The sequence below is a fragment of the Osmia lignaria genome, chromosome 14 (genome assembly GCF_051020975.1).
Source record: "Osmia lignaria lignaria isolate PbOS001 chromosome 14, iyOsmLign1, whole genome shotgun sequence".
Classification (NCBI taxonomy): Eukaryota; Metazoa; Arthropoda; class Insecta; order Hymenoptera; family Megachilidae; genus Osmia; species Osmia lignaria.
The window spans coordinates 8,838,699-8,854,565 of NC_135045.1; the positions used below are offsets into that span (position 1 = coordinate 8,838,699).

General features: G+C 43.7%; 1 protein-coding gene across 1 annotated transcript in view; it reads right to left on the reverse strand.

Moving 5' to 3' along the window:
- Window positions 1–15,867, reverse strand: part of LOC117605627 (uncharacterized) — a 178,462-nt gene that overhangs the window by 130,278 nt on the left and 32,317 nt on the right. The window contains exon 3 of the mRNA XM_034327158.2: window positions 4,671–4,703. The gene's annotated coding sequence lies outside the window, so the exon portion shown is untranslated. The remainder of the gene's footprint in view (window positions 1–4,670; window positions 4,704–15,867) is intronic.

The window sequence follows — 15,867 nt, forward strand, 5'->3', positions numbered from 1 at the left end:
GTCAGAAAGCAACACAATGTAGCTCGCATAGATAAGAGTAAAAATGTCTTAACCGTATCTGAGCGCAGTATCTTTAATCGTGCAGATCGATCGAACGAGGAACGTGCAGCGTGGGCGATTTACAATCGCTTTGGCGAACGGGATGCCGGCAAAACCAAAATTTATTGGCCGTCCCGCATTCGTTCCGTTAGTCGATTAGGCTCTGAGCCTTGAGTCGCTCGATAAATAATAATTTGCCATCGCGACGACGTGGAATCTCGTGTTTACGAACCGCGATACGAAATAATCGTGGCTGTACCGTTTCAGGTAATAAATGAATTTCACCAATAGATAACCCCGTTTCGCCGCTTGAATTTCCATAGATTTTCTTTCAGAATACCGTTCCGTTAGATCTAAAAGCTTTTCCTATCTGTACCTGGATTAATCTCAATGGTATTTTATACATGAACACGTTTTGTTAGATATCGAAGACACGAGGGTAAACTCTCAGTTAAAACGTTTACAATTATCCAAGCGTTAATTTACTCCTAATCTTTTATAATAATCATTAGTTTGCTTTATACGGCGATATGAACAGTTTTTTTGAATAACTTATCCCGCTGGAACTTATCGAGGAAAAGGAGCATCGAGAGACTAACCTGTTGTCGTTTCAGGCAGGTGTAATAAGACCAAATCTGTGATAATCAGCTTACACCTGCACCGAGAACGGCCATTTAACATTTGCTTCGCGAGGGCAATTACTTGTTATCTCAACGTATCCAGCACGCGGAAAATAACTCGCCCATGGGAGTGGTTCGTGTTGCCCTGGTTATCTCTTAATATTACTTTCCCACGACGATATTTAAACATCAAGATTTATTCACTATAAAATAGCCATCGCCATAGTTTAATATTGCCGTTTCACGTGTCAGAACGCGAACAACCCGGAAGTCTTTCAAGAGAATAACCGAAATGACCCGACGAACGAAATAGAATCTTCAAAATGATGCAGAGATCGATTCAACTGGAGATCCATATTCAGCGCGTCTAACGAGCGTCGAATTCCGTTTCGATTTTCGATCAACCACCATCACGGAGAAGCCTGATCCGCACATAACGAGCGGCCCGTGGACACGTACACACATGCATATGTATAATAATAATAATAATGGTGATGCTTGCGCGGCGAGAAAATAATGTGAGAACGATTTCTTCCTGGCCGCATCATTATCTCCCTCTTTTCTCTTCGAAGCGATCGATCTGTCGAGCCGATTCCAAGCCGGACCGGACAACCCTGCAATTACTATCTATTATCTCCTGGCGTGGGTGTAGCTATAATCTCGCGATCGTGTCGAGAGCCACTCTCTACCCTACCCCTCTCTTTCCTTCGTCCACCAGTCACCTCTTTCTCAGCCCCTTTATTCTCTGCCCTCCTTGTCTCTCTTACCGAAGAAACGCTAACCTCCGTTAACGGAAAGCAGAGCAAATAGAGAGGCAGCAACGGCCAAGATATCGTCGTGTCGGCCGAAGCAGATGAAGAGGACGAGGGACGGCTACAATGGCAGCATAGTGCGACAACACCGTTTCAAAAACCGGTCCTTTTTGCAACCGATCCATGATGGCCACGCAGAAGTATACTAACTCATCGATACTCTTGTTGTATTTCGTAAATTAGAAATAAAATTACTAATTGAAATGTTACCACTTTAAATCTTGTTTGCATGACATGAATCAAATTCTCATCGGGCAAAGTACAATTTTCCACGTTCCAACGAACGAACGGAACGGAACGGAACACGTATAATTATCAATATTATTCATGCAACGGGGCGCAATTAACGGCAGCAAGTGGTCCGCGAGGCTAGATAGCAATAGTAAACAGATGCGTAACTGTCGAGAGCAGTCGGTCCGTTTTCGACCTGTTATTTTGTTCCTTGAACGTTCGCCTCATTAGCATATGCAAATACTCGGGAAAAGAGGGTCAAGCTTATTTATGTATTTCGGTACCGTGCTTTTTCCCTCGCCACCGATTCCAAGGATTTAATCCCGCTCGAGATCATTTTTACGAGCATCTGTTACACTCCGATTTACGTCGGTTTAATGAATTTATAATTTCCACGACCAGCTTTTCGCCTGACCAACAACAAATCCGACGGTGGTCAAAGGGTGGCATCGTTTTTCGGACGGTTTGCCTTTAAACGGCAAGAGTGCGCAAAATTTTCGACTTTCAGCCCCGAAAATGTCCCGTTTTTCAAAACCGCGTCAAACGGTCTTTGGAACGGTGTAAAAACCGGTAAAATTAGTGTATTTTTGAGGGAGGAAAGTGTATCGAAAATTGCATAAAACGAACCGTTTTGTGGATTATTCATTGGTACACCTAACAGTCTCAATACAGAAATGATTCAACGTTTCATACACGCAGAATTCCCACAGTTGCGAAGCAGCAATCGCGAGTTCCACGTCTTCTTCGTCTTCTTTTTCGTTTTATTCCTGGCTTGTTCCCCCCCGTGGATCCCGCTCTTCCTCCCACCGACCATTCCACTTTTAAAGACTCGCGCGGGGGCCCGTGGAGATTCCAGATGGTCGTTTTCTATGGATTTACATTATTTACAAACTGGTTTCTCGCGATGTGAAATAAAAATCGTTGCCTCCCACCCCTCCGCCACCTTCGGCCCGGCACAGAAGCGCGTCGAAAAAGAGACGAGGGATGGAGACTCGACTCCCTGCGAAAGACGAACGACTAGTGCCGCATTGTTCGACGTATATGTACGTCACCGTGTCCCCATGGATCGCGTAAGTACGTCGATGCGCTTGAGAACATGAACGACGAAAAAATATTCAAAGATTGATGACTCCGACACATTCGAAACGTCCGTGTTCCCTTCGCAATGCGACACGACGAGTAAATACTAATTCTTATCTTGCTTAAATAAGCGATGTTCTTGAAATTTAATATGGTAATTATGAGACTTTAATAGACATCTCTATTAACAAGGACCTTGGAAGAAGCAGAAGATCAGGCAGAAATTTGAAATTTAAACGAAAGATGTGCTACCGAATGAATGAATTACTCGAGCGAGCGTTCTCTTGTGAAACAGACTGTACTTAGCCAGGACAATCGGTAGAAAATATCTAAGATTCAAATTGGCATGCGAAAATAACCGGTTTTAATCTAAATCGCGTTGTACCGGTAATTAGCAACAGACAGCCCCCCTTTTTTCCCTAGATCGAACGTCGGTTCACCGTCGCTCGAACACGCGCCCTATCGCGAAAACAATTTTCAATTTACCGAAAACCGAGTCGATTCGAAAACGATTAACCGATAAATTCCGGCGTGCACGGGTTGCTTAATGAAATCGCGATTGGCTGCCTGCTCGTAACACGTTCGCGAGCTGCCTCGAAAACGAAATTTCCTCGAGGAATCCGCTCGTTGCTCGAGCGGAGCCGAGCCGCGTCGCACTTAATTAACGCCTCTACGCCGATTAGGCCACTTGTAATAATCACGATACGCCACTGACACCCCGTATTTCAACGTTTTAACGATCCCATAAAAAAAACTTGGACCCCTCTCGTTCGAACATCGAGGAATTTTGCAGTCAACCAGAGGAAGACGGGGAGAAACGTTCGGGATGAGACAAGAAGGAAGGAGAAAGGACGATGATCGTAGTTACATGTCACCCAATCAGCCGGTTGCCCACGGCGTGGCGAATTAATATAATTTATGAAAATGAGCCACACCGTCGATGGCCACTCGATTCTCCCAGGCATTCCAGTACTCGAATCGCCAAGATTCGAGAGGACTCGCAGGAATTTTATGTTAAAGCAACATCTGACAACGTACAGTTGCACTCCTGATGTTTCTACTTCATATTCCTTACTTTGTATGATTTTCATATTACAGCGTGTGATCTCTTGATTTTTTCAATTTTAATATTACTCATTAGCGAATACCAAACGTATTATCTATGTAACTTCCTCCGAAGGATATCATCTTAAATATTAAACAGAGGAGTAAGATATAAGTTTCCTTCCACCGAGCACACCCACGTATTTAATAAATCGATAATATTCGAAATGCATACTGAAATGGTGCATTCCAAATTCAGTACGAAGTTGGCCGAACGATCATTTCGTATCTGGAACAAGTATCGGTATTGAATTCCATCGAGACACTCGAAGAATGAACATTGTGCCGTGTAGTTTAAGAAAGGATAACGCGAAAGCAGCGCGAAATTGACGGCACAATTACGCGTCCGGTTCTTGAAAAAGCAGCCTCGTTCTTGGACGTTGTCGCGGGTTTCAAGGGCGACGATAACCGCAGCGAAAAAAGTCAGGGCCTCGGTGACAAGTTACCTCGACCCGACAATAATTCACGATGATCGTATCGAGCGGAACACGTACTTGATATCAAACGCTCGATTACTGGTTTCCAGAGCGCGGCTAAATAGAACAGCCGCCTTTCTTATCTTCTGCATAAATTTTCTTTATCAACTAGACGTCTGTTCGAGGCAACATTTGGTACCGTTCGAGCGGAATTGTGAATAGTTAACGCGTTACCGTGTAAAATTTTTCTAATTACGTACACGTTGAAATCAAAAACAATTAAAAAAACCGTAAAAATTCAGTGAAATTGAATTGAAATTATTCTAGGTCTATTTTTCAACTATGATAAATTTAAAAATGTCGCTCACCGAAAATGCAGCACGTCGATGCTCGTCCAGGATCTGAAAGAAAATTGAAAAAACTGTTAAAAAATGTCTATACACATAAAATAGATAGCATTAATTATTTCGTTCGATCGAACGAGCGAGGCGCGCGAAACGCGACACTCAACGACGAACTTGAAATTTAATTGGCCATAAAGAAACAATCATTATGCAACTCTCGGTTTGCTTAAGTGGTTCCTGTTGTTAGAGCCAGCTTCTTACTTAACACTAAACGAACTGTGCATCGATAATCATCGATCAATCTGAGGATGCACTTTGCGCCGTGGTTTCGCGAACAGCTGACGAAATAGAACCGTGTTTATAAATCTGCACAGTGCAACTATGTAGTAATGAAAGCCTGATGAATGATTTTAAGAGGTGCTAAATATGAATACTGCTTTATATAATTCGGATTGCTGCCATTGAAATCGACCTACACGACGACCAAAATGCGCTAAGTGCGAAGGTTACAAATTTTCAGTGTACCACGTTATATTCGGTGGTGCATCCATTCCTCGAAGGGATGATTTTCGTGTTTGGAACCGGTCCAAAGCGAAAGAGGACGAGACGTGACCGTCTAATGTGCTTTTTCGAATAAAGCTACTTACACGAAGGACATAAATATAAATGGATGTGTAATATATGGACAGGAAAAGGCTCGCGACGCAGAGACGTCTCAATTTCGAAGACATTGTTCGCGATTTACGCGAGAAAGGCTCGTGAATTCGGATGCATCGATGCTTTCTTCATAAAAATACGACTTCGAAATGATAAATAATGTTGCTTGCGTATGTAGTGACTTTGTATCGCTCGTTTTTAAAGAAAGTGAATTGAACACGGAACAATTTGCTTGGTGTTCGTAATGCGTGTAAAGACACGATGCTTTTCATTGTTCTCTCGCGATGGTGGAGAAATAAGGATGACGCTTAATGCATCGCAAATTTAATTGAAAATAGTCGCAGCAATTCTTTTGAAGATTAAAAATCTTTTTTGTTTTGGCGAAGACAAACTGTAAAACTAAAATGTCAACTAAAATTTTTCATCGATGGACGGGAAATTTTACATCAGTTATTTGACCATCAAGTGGTAATTTTTTAGCCCCACTGTGTAATTCAAAAATTCTTTAACAAAAACTTTGAAGGATAATGGAGCAGACAGCAGAGATTACTGTTAAAAGTGACAGAAAGTTTGAGAAAAAAATAAAATCCAAAGGCATTCTTTTAAAGGCAGGTAACGAGCCGTGTGTTTCACGGGCAAAGAAAGAGGAGGAAGTCGATAAGAAGGTTGCAGAAATATTGTGCAAATATTTGCAAGGTATTTTACTTCACGCGATTCGAGGTCTCCATAGAAGACGCGGCAACGGTGAATCGGTCTCGGCGAGAAATCGAAACAAAAAGATGCCTTTCAATGGATTATTTGTATCCGCGGAAACGAAAGGGACCGATGAATACGCGAAAGCGGACGATTGTGACCGTGTTGCGTTAATTATCGTGATACCGAAGTTGCGTTTCAATTTTCCTGCATTTTCTGAATGGACTGGCAATTAAAAAAAGGGACGGGTAGATGAGAGAAATGAACGAAAGAAAACGGGTTCGCGATGAATCTAGTGGCGAATCGAATTACTAATTAGCTTCTCTTTAAAACGATAAAATCATTGATTACTGAAATAAATTAATGTACGAATAATTATAATAATTATAAAAATAAAACGAAATACCATAGAGTAAAATTTGTCTCTACGATTTTTCTAACTTCACGCGGAATAGAGCTATAGCCCGGCCCAGTTGCCGGAATCACTCTGTATATCGGGCGTCAATAAATATCTCTGAGGGTAAAATCAGTACGCGGGAGAAAAGCCGTACAAAGTGACCGCGTCGATTTTTATTCGCGTCGCGTGCACGAGAATTTATTATTGAAATCTCGCGCGGGCCGACCGCGCCGCGGTGCCGGTACTGCACTCCGTTTCATCGAGTGTATCGACCGCATGGCAAACGCAACAAATCCGGTGAGAAACTAATTCTCCCGTCTCGTTTCGTTTCTCTCGTCCACACCCTGTACACCTTTTTCCAGCAACGCGTTCGAAATCCCACTGCAGCGAGCAAAAGTGGCCGTCATCGATTGCGAATCGACTTGTTGCTAACAATTCAGAATCCAAGACAAAACGTTTTATACTTTTTGCCGTATCCCATCGCTGATACTGGCAATTACAATCTCAGCTTATCTCGCAAACAATTTACTTTGTTATGCCGGAAAGATACTTCTTAATACTATCTCTCTGTCACGATCCTTAACGAGAGGAAAAAAAAGAAGAACGACAACGAGCAAAAGAGGAATGTGCAAGAAGATAAGCGCAGCAGATACGTACACTCGGGTATGAAAGAATTCGAGTCGCCTGAACGAACGAACGAACGAACGTTTCTCGAATCAGTCGTTCATGATTAATTTATACCCAGAGACGGATGTAAATTCATTATAACCATAAAGTATAGCTAATTGGAAGCGTAAATCTTAAAATGGTCGGGACAGGAGAGGAAGGGAGCGCAATTACGATCAAACAGAGAGGCGAACGAACGTCAGGGAACTATCAAAAGGTAGTGAACCAGGCACGCGGCATTTACGAGGGCTTTTTAAAAAAATCCAACCCGTAGCTCCCGCTGCGCTGCGTGGCTCGCCAGCCAAACGTACGGTTATTCCGTCCGCTTAATGTTAAAAGAGCATTAATGTATAATTTACATTCGGCCAATTAAAGGCCAATTAGATACGAAGCGTTTCGCTCGCCAAGGGGATATCATAAAATGTCGTGTGTGTACGCCCTTCTGGGACACCGTACCACTCGCATCAACCGGTCTGCACGCTTTGATGTCTGCCTCTTTCGACAAAAATTATCCGCCATTTGCCTTGTCACTATGTGTGTACTGTGTGTTTCTTTTTTTTCCCCCGAACCACACCGTTTTGTCCGCTCCTTCGACAACGTTTCACTAGCGAATAAATTTATACCGACGGATTTCATTGACGGCCGGGCAGGGGAAAAAAAAGAGGTGGCCGGATAGAAGGATAATTAAATTGTAGCAACGCAGCTGTCGGACCGCGATGTAAAACTGTGCCGCGAAAAATAACGGCGAATCCGAATTGCAAATTGGCTGGCGGACGCGCGAGATACGTTATCTTGTTTTCTCGCCGTTTAAAATGAATTCGACGGATCGAGACTGCTTGCTATTAACTCCGTCTGCTAAGGAAATTCCAGCGTTCGCGCTTGAAATCACGGTTTCGAAAAATTCAGCAACAACTACTCTCTCTAGCATCCAGGAAGGAGCACAGCGATTAAGAGGACGCTTTCTAGGATGCGCGGGAGGATCGTTAGGGAAGAGTCGTACGGCCGCTTTCTAACGGGAAATCAATTTCCATAAATCGAGAACGCGGTGTCCAGCGGGGAGACACCGGTGGAAATTAATTCGCGGGAAATAAAGGTGCAACACGGCCGGGGGGCAGTCGCTTTCCAACGGTAAATTAATTCGCCCCGGTAAAAGTAACACGCCGCGCTGGCGGTCGGTCGTGGGAATGTAAATAAGAAGAATGACCGTAAGGATGGACGCTTTTATTCATGGCCGGGACTGTTTAAGCGACTAACTGTACAAATGAGAGAAACAGGACGAGCGAGGATAAGGTAGAGCAAGGTGAAGAGGGGACGGGCGAAAGGCAGTGAGAGAAGGAGGATAAAAAAGCGAGTCCTCCGACGCTGGCGCACCGTGGAAACCTGTCCCTAATTGATAGGAAATTCCTTCGAGCGCCAGTACCTGCCAGATTTTTCAACGTGCCCAACAGGTTGGAACTGGATATCTTCGCGACGATTTGTAATCCGCGCGCCTACGACCCGCAGGCTCCGCGTCCTCTTCACCGTCGCGTCGGGATCGCACCAACTAGAACATCCTCGATTCGATCGGTTCCCATTCGTACACGCGACGATACATCCTTCCCTCCATTCACTCCGTTTTCTTTCCCCGCTTTTTTCGCGCGTCTCTGGGAAAACGTGAGGAAACTGCTTTATTATCATTCGAGCGTTTTACGACGCGTGAAACGCGTCGATTCTAGCACGATTCAGCACTTTTTCCAGCGAAGATGATTGCTGTTTCAATGACTGCGGGTACGAGTATCGAGTATGTGCTTCTATCGACGTTCAAGCTGTTAATGACATGGTACAAAGGTGTTTTTAACATGTTTTCTTTCTGCAGCTGTACGTATGAGAACATCAGGTGTTAATGACGAAGAATATATAGTCGTGCGTTTATAGCGAGGAAGGTCTGATTGCTCAGCTAGTCGTTTAGAGATTAGAAGATGCGGAATACAGTAATTAAGAAAACTCCTGCAAGCAATGTTTCAATTTTATCTCAGTAACCCAGTAAAGAGTGTAGCCAGATGATTCGGTATTAACGATAAGCCTTCCCCGTTACCCTCGATTCCAACGATAGATAATTTTCGACAGCGCGAAAGTAGGCCTACGATGTCCATTCGACTTGGTCAAGTCGCAGCTCTAGTACGAGTTTTCCTCTCGGTTGTGTTGTACACGGAACAGCCATAAATTTATCGGGAACGCGTCCACGTGATATCGGTTAATTCCCGACGGTACGACACGGCGCCATGCTTACGTAGGTGCGTGCGCAATTAACGACAGAGAGCCGAGTATAATGAAGACCGGTCGAGTACTGTCCAGGAACAGCTGCGGACGAAGGCGAACAGTGGGTTGCCATGTCGGCCGGACAGAGACGAGAGAGACCAGTTCATTAGCGACACTCGCTAAGGCCTGCCTCGCAGACATCTGTTTTATTTATTCGCTTATTTTTCACCTCCTCCGTCCGCTACACCCTACCCTTTGCTCGTTGCCATCGTACGTTTTACGCTTTCGATCACTCGTTGACACTGTTCGACTCCCGACCAAACTGTCACGCGAAGAAGAATCGAAATACTTTGAAAAACAAGAAAGAATAGTAGAAAAAGAGTTTGGTAACACGAAGTTACCTTGTGAAAATCAAATTTCCCAGGCGCGGCCCTTCCCCGGTTCGACGGTGACCGCAAAACCGCCAATTTTCCCGATCGTCGTCCGTACACAGAGAGAGCGAGAGAGAAAGAGAGAGAGAGAGATATATCGTTGACGTAGAGAGCAAGAGCGAGTTCGGGCGACGAGCGACAACAGGTTGAATTAATTGACAAAGATAGCATTTTCCGCGTCGACGTGCCTACCTAAACGCAAATATTCGATTGCGCCCCACTGGTTCTAGGGTCAACCAGGCCTGCCAGAGTACCGAGAGGAGCAGGAACAGGAGTATGAGGAGGAGGAATAGGGTGGATCAGAGTAGAACAGAGTAGATAGATAGAGAGGATGAATAGAGGGGCGGGAGAGGTAGGTGAACACGATGGGTGGATGGTCGGAGAGGGTGGGCCCGCGGTTCGGTTGATCGAACACATTTTAATCAATTCCATTAGTCCGGCCTGTAACCGTCCACACGGATATTTGACGGTGCTCGGTGATGGTAGCCCGAGTGGCGGGTTAGCCTGTTTCGGCGCGTGTGCTTGCCAGCTCGCTCGTTCGTTTCTCTAGCGAAGAGCGTGCGTGGGTATGGATGTGGGTGTGCTGGCAGCAGGTTGAGAGAACGATAGGTAGCCGAACGAACGGTCCCGGCCGGTTTACGAACGACGAGGCCGTCGGTCGTTGGTTCGCCAGCGACGTCATCGTTTCGGTTTACACGCGCCAATCATCGGCCGACTAATTGGTCGGTACTCCGCGACCGATTCCGCGCTCCATCGATTCCGTGTGCGGCCCTCACCACCCGCCACTCTGCCCCTGACCAAATCACGCGCGTTTTCGTGAGAATATAGCGCGATTAATGCCGTTACCGCGCTCTGCCCGCCTCCCGACGCGACGCTGCTCTAACTCTTTCTACCGTTCGTCCTGTCGCCGCGTAAAACTAACGATACGCGACGATTATTCGTTCGGTCCATACGCTTCGTTTATCGACGGTCAATTCATAAATTGGTATTCGTGGAATAAGTTGAAATAAAGCGGAATCGAATAGGTATAATTTCATGACACGAGGCTAGAGCGGAAAATCAAAACGCGAAACGTACCGTGTTCGCAGTTTGTAAAATGGACACGTTAACACGTGTGTCGTCTAATCATCGCGATCCTATCGCGTGAACCGTGCGTATGAATACCTTCTAAATTAGAGGCACGATGGTATACCGACCGCGACCGTAGCCTTCGTTAGGCACTTGTTTGTCAAATGCTAGTAAACCAATGTGCCGTTAATGAGACGATACCTGGACGACGAACGCGAGCAGAAATACACCACGAAACGCACGAGCCTTGCATTATATCGAAAGAGCAAAGTAGAAAAAGACGACCACCAATCCTCGCTGAACTCTTTAAACTTTCAAATAGAAACACACAGGATATAAATATATCAGAGCGAATAAAACGAAACTATCAACTTCTTTCGAAGATAAAAATATAATAATAAGATGAAAATAAAATTAATCCCGTTCCCCGTTGGACGTTGGTAGTTGAACGGAGAAGTAAACGGCAACAAAGCCGATAGAACGTAAAAATTTTCATACGTCGATTCCGGCCGGCGAGCACGATCGATCTTATCGCAACGCGATAGCTCTGAAAACGTAAATTGGATCTATTCAAAATTTCATTTTTCCGCCCGCCCGTAAAAACCGGAATAAATTGAACCACTAAAAAGTATTCGTATCCGGCAGCGTTCTTCCGCCTTTACAAGTCCACGTCCGCGACGTAACCTTGTTACACGGATTCCAACAACGCCGGAACACCACAAATACGTATCGTCGTATGATCAACGAGAGAATACGAACTGCTCGAATATTTTCAAAGTTTACGTTCGATTACCGTCACGATCGGAACCACCTGCCGCGATCAACTTCCCTATGGACGTTCAACACGCGGTGCAAAAGCAAATTTTTATCTGTGCTCGTGAAATACCTGGTGTACAGTATGTAATTAGAAATTGCACCGGATATCATTCGAGTTTACGCTTAAACAACGTAATCTTCGCGTTTTACATAATTACTTCGTAGCCAATTCCCGCTCGAGCTAAAATAACTACTAATTCAAGAGAAATCAGTGTACCGTACCCCTAGGAATTTCATCTAGCCTTAAGTACGAGAGACTTTAATTACATACCGAGCCATTCTCGTTTCTCCATATTACGCTGGTCGCGATTTCAATGAGCATAAAACACGATTTTTACGCTTCGTGTAATTGCTTCGAAGCCAGTTTCGTCGCGGCGCCGGTAGAAACAGAAACAGGTAGGTAGATCGTTTATTAAACACGTGAGAATTCGTGACATTCGATCAAGTGACTTTTAATTGCTCGTCGTTCGATCGTGATGGGCCGATATTAATTCGGAATGTGTAATTTCAAAAATTCTCCGATGTAATTAGGGGCTTGCAAAAGTTTCGAACTAATAATATCGCTGCGGAATGATGCTATTTACAATTAAGCCGAGCAATCAGGAACGATTTATTTATCGACGGGCAACCGACGAACAGACCTGGTAAAACAGTCGGGGTTAACCTTTTAGGCTAATATGACATACAGGGATACGAACCGCACTGCTTCACCGCAACGGCGGTTCCGCGTGCGCGCCTGTGCTTTGTGCAACATGATGGAAACTTTGCGTTACACGTTCGTTACATGCTATCTATTGATGCCCGGCCAAGCTAAATGAACTGACGGTTCGTCGGCGAACGTCAAGCCCGCTTTGAACATAATAGAGAACATTAGGGATTTATTCGGGGGTCGAAGGTGTACCTCGAAAATTCCACAAACGCTGATACTTCGAACATCGAAATAGCTAATAATCTGATCATCTTTCGTTTTTCAAGGGAGTATCTAATTGGATTAATTAGAATTTCATCGACGTACAATAGAAATGGAGATGCGACTGTAAAAATGAGGCAAAACTTGGTTTTACGCAGGTTGAATAAATAAAACGCTTCGACGAACAAGTTTCGACGACCGAAGAATTATTTGAAGTTTTATACAGAGCATCAAAACCGCGAGCGAAGTCGTGGCAGTAATAGAAGATCAGTTTTATAGCATGTTCCGACATTTCCATATTAAATCACGGTCGACGGGAACGCGAACACGGTTATAGAGCCACAAAGGCAGCTCATAAAATATACAAAAAAAAAAAAGTATGAAATTGCAACAGTGTAATTCCTGTGTGGTGTTTTAGAATCGAGATCACTCCGTCGAATTAAATGTTATTTGTTGTAAATCATTGTTGTAAATGATTGATCATTCAATTTAATATCATTGTTGTAAATGATTGATAACATTACAATGTACTATCTTAAGTCTCAGAGGGCAGAATCTAAGAATAAGTCCCGTGCGACATCGGCCTTCCGGACGTCACTTATCAGATAATTGAACAAATTTCTTTTTACCCGAACACGTCTTAAGACTTTACAACATTTCCCAACACAAATTCCCGAATGCTTAATGAACCTTTGAAACACTCGATCGCAAAGGTGGTCGAAATAATTGAAAATAGCCGACTGACCAGGACGGAGAAGGTAATTCAGCGAGCCATCGAGTCGAGGCCTAATTTATATGTTAATTTTACGGAACAAACGATTCCCGGAATGGCTCCAGGCGACACGGGGATCGGACTTCGATCTCGTTCGCCCTTCGTTATCGATCACCATGAGAAGTTCCGCGAACTGATGAGATACACATACGCGGCCATACTCGTCGTGGCACATGGGAAATTCTGGTAATCAGGTAATCATTACTTGTACGACATCGCTCAGACATGCATGGAACCAACCAACGGCTAGTTCGAGGATAAAAATCGTCACACTCCGATTTCTCTATCGATTTTTTTTCCACGCGCACTCGAGGATCGGTTATTCGACAGAAAAAAAATCTTTTTTTTTTTCGTTTTCTCGTACATTCGGTTACCAACGTCACATGGGTCCGACCAGAGAAAAGAACGGAATGATACTTTGATGTAGTCACCGGTCTCGCTCTCTCGAGTTTTGCTACACTGGAAACAAATTTTCCCGCTTGTTGTTTTATAACGGAGGATTTTCGCGCCGCGTCGCGTTTGTTCGTGTCCAGCTTTCAACTGTATCCTCCCCCTTTATCTCTATGTTTTGTTTTTCCACCCTTTTTCGCACACCCCTTTTATTTTCCCTACCTTGAACCCTCCATTACAATAATTTACTAACCAATAACGTTAGTGGAATTTATCGATTACGAATTCGTAGTTCTAATTATTCTAATTATTCTCGTCGTCATGTTCCGGATAAAATTAAAACGAAGGAAAAAAATCGATCGAACGATTTTATGCGTTCAATTACGTGCAATTAATGATTAATCCGTTCGTTAACGGCAAACACGAACGTAATTGCTAATTACAAATTAATTTAGTCGACGGGCTTACGGCACGTGTACACGAAGGGGCGTAATTCGAAATTAATTACTATATGATCCGCGATTTAAATTTATAATCCTATTCGGTCGCCATTGTAATTTCCGAGTTATTACCGTTTACTGTCCTAATTTCGAGTCGAACGCCACCATTAATGTAGTCGTTGGTCCTTGTACGCTCATCCCCTCGTCGTAATTAGGGATTTTCCTTTCGACTAAAGCGTCACGAAAAGTAATTCGTCTCATAAATTTTGCGAATGTCTCCTGTCATGGAATGTTCCAATAATAACGCCTTGTAAAAGTGGAAAACGAGAACAGGCTCCTCTCGCTTCAGCTTCGTGTTCTCGATCAGGCACGTAACGACCATTCTTCATGACGGTCACTGTTTTGGAAAGGCCTATTACGAGGCTGACACGGCCACGATCGCGGATCCTCGATGAGAACGACAGTTGGGCTCAACAGTTGTTTCGCTCGATCGTAACACGCGACACGGAAAAGAGTTATTACCATTAATTTGTATCCTTCCCTTCGTACGTGACATGTTCTTGGTTTCGTTACCAACGTTCCCCTTACTCTGACGAGTGATCGATCAAGACGAACCCGTTTAACCTCTTTAGAGACACAGGCGCATGTGTAATTTTCTTTTTAATGAATATCGCATGATGATAAATAATGTATCCTAATCAAAGTGTCGTAGAAAATGAGAAAGAAGAAAGGATCGTTCCAAGCGCTGTGATGGATGATGAAATTTAAATTGAAATAATTCCGCTAATTAGATAAGAGAAAAAGGGAACCGAAGAAGAACATCGACAAGCATCGATTCTATAGATGATTTTGGAGAATACGTTGTAAAGCCGGGAGGCAAATGAAATTGATCATTTTCGACGCATTATTTGCTGGACTGCGTGTAACATTACACAAAAGATAGGTAGAGCGAATTGTTATTATCATTTTTCCCCCCTCCTCTTTTCTGTTCGCTTATTTTCTATCCAATTTTCTCGATACAATGCGTGCTGACCAAACAGAGGTATTTAGTCGTGAGCAATAATGAAAATGTATAATAATAAATTGTAATAAATCTGGCTCGTATAAAGTTTGATTTGTATTACGGACAGTGATATTCGATGCATTGAATTTTTCGAGATTCAATTACAATAACGAACGGCAGTGCACACACGTTGCCGCGGAAAAAGCTTGTGTAATTGGGATGATTAATTTTTAATCGATGCCATACATACACGCGCACCGAACCGTGTATCGGTTGCATTGTTTTTCCGCATCATCGCGGCCGCACGCTTCAATTAGCGTTGATTATTTTTCAGCTGGACGCGACGCTTTTTATCAGTTTATTAATAATTTTTTTTTTTAACTTGTGTTCGATGTACGTTTAACGATATTCCACGAGCCTATGGATTTTCGATATTCAGCTAAATACGCCCAGTGATACGATGCACGCAAAATTAAAACGCATTCGTTGCTGGCGCCCGTACAAACACACGCCTGTACACAGTGATTATTTAAAAAAATTAAATTCCTCTATTCTAACCGGTTACGCGTATGTTTCGCGTGAAATTTGTTAATAAAATTCCCTCCGACTCCAAAGCGCGTCGATTCGGCGGAGAAAACAAGTTGAATATCGTCGGGGAACTTTCACCGGAGAGATTCGTCAAATAAAATGAAAAAGAAGAGGAACGAATGGAAAGCGATTTAAGACAATCTAGATCGGGA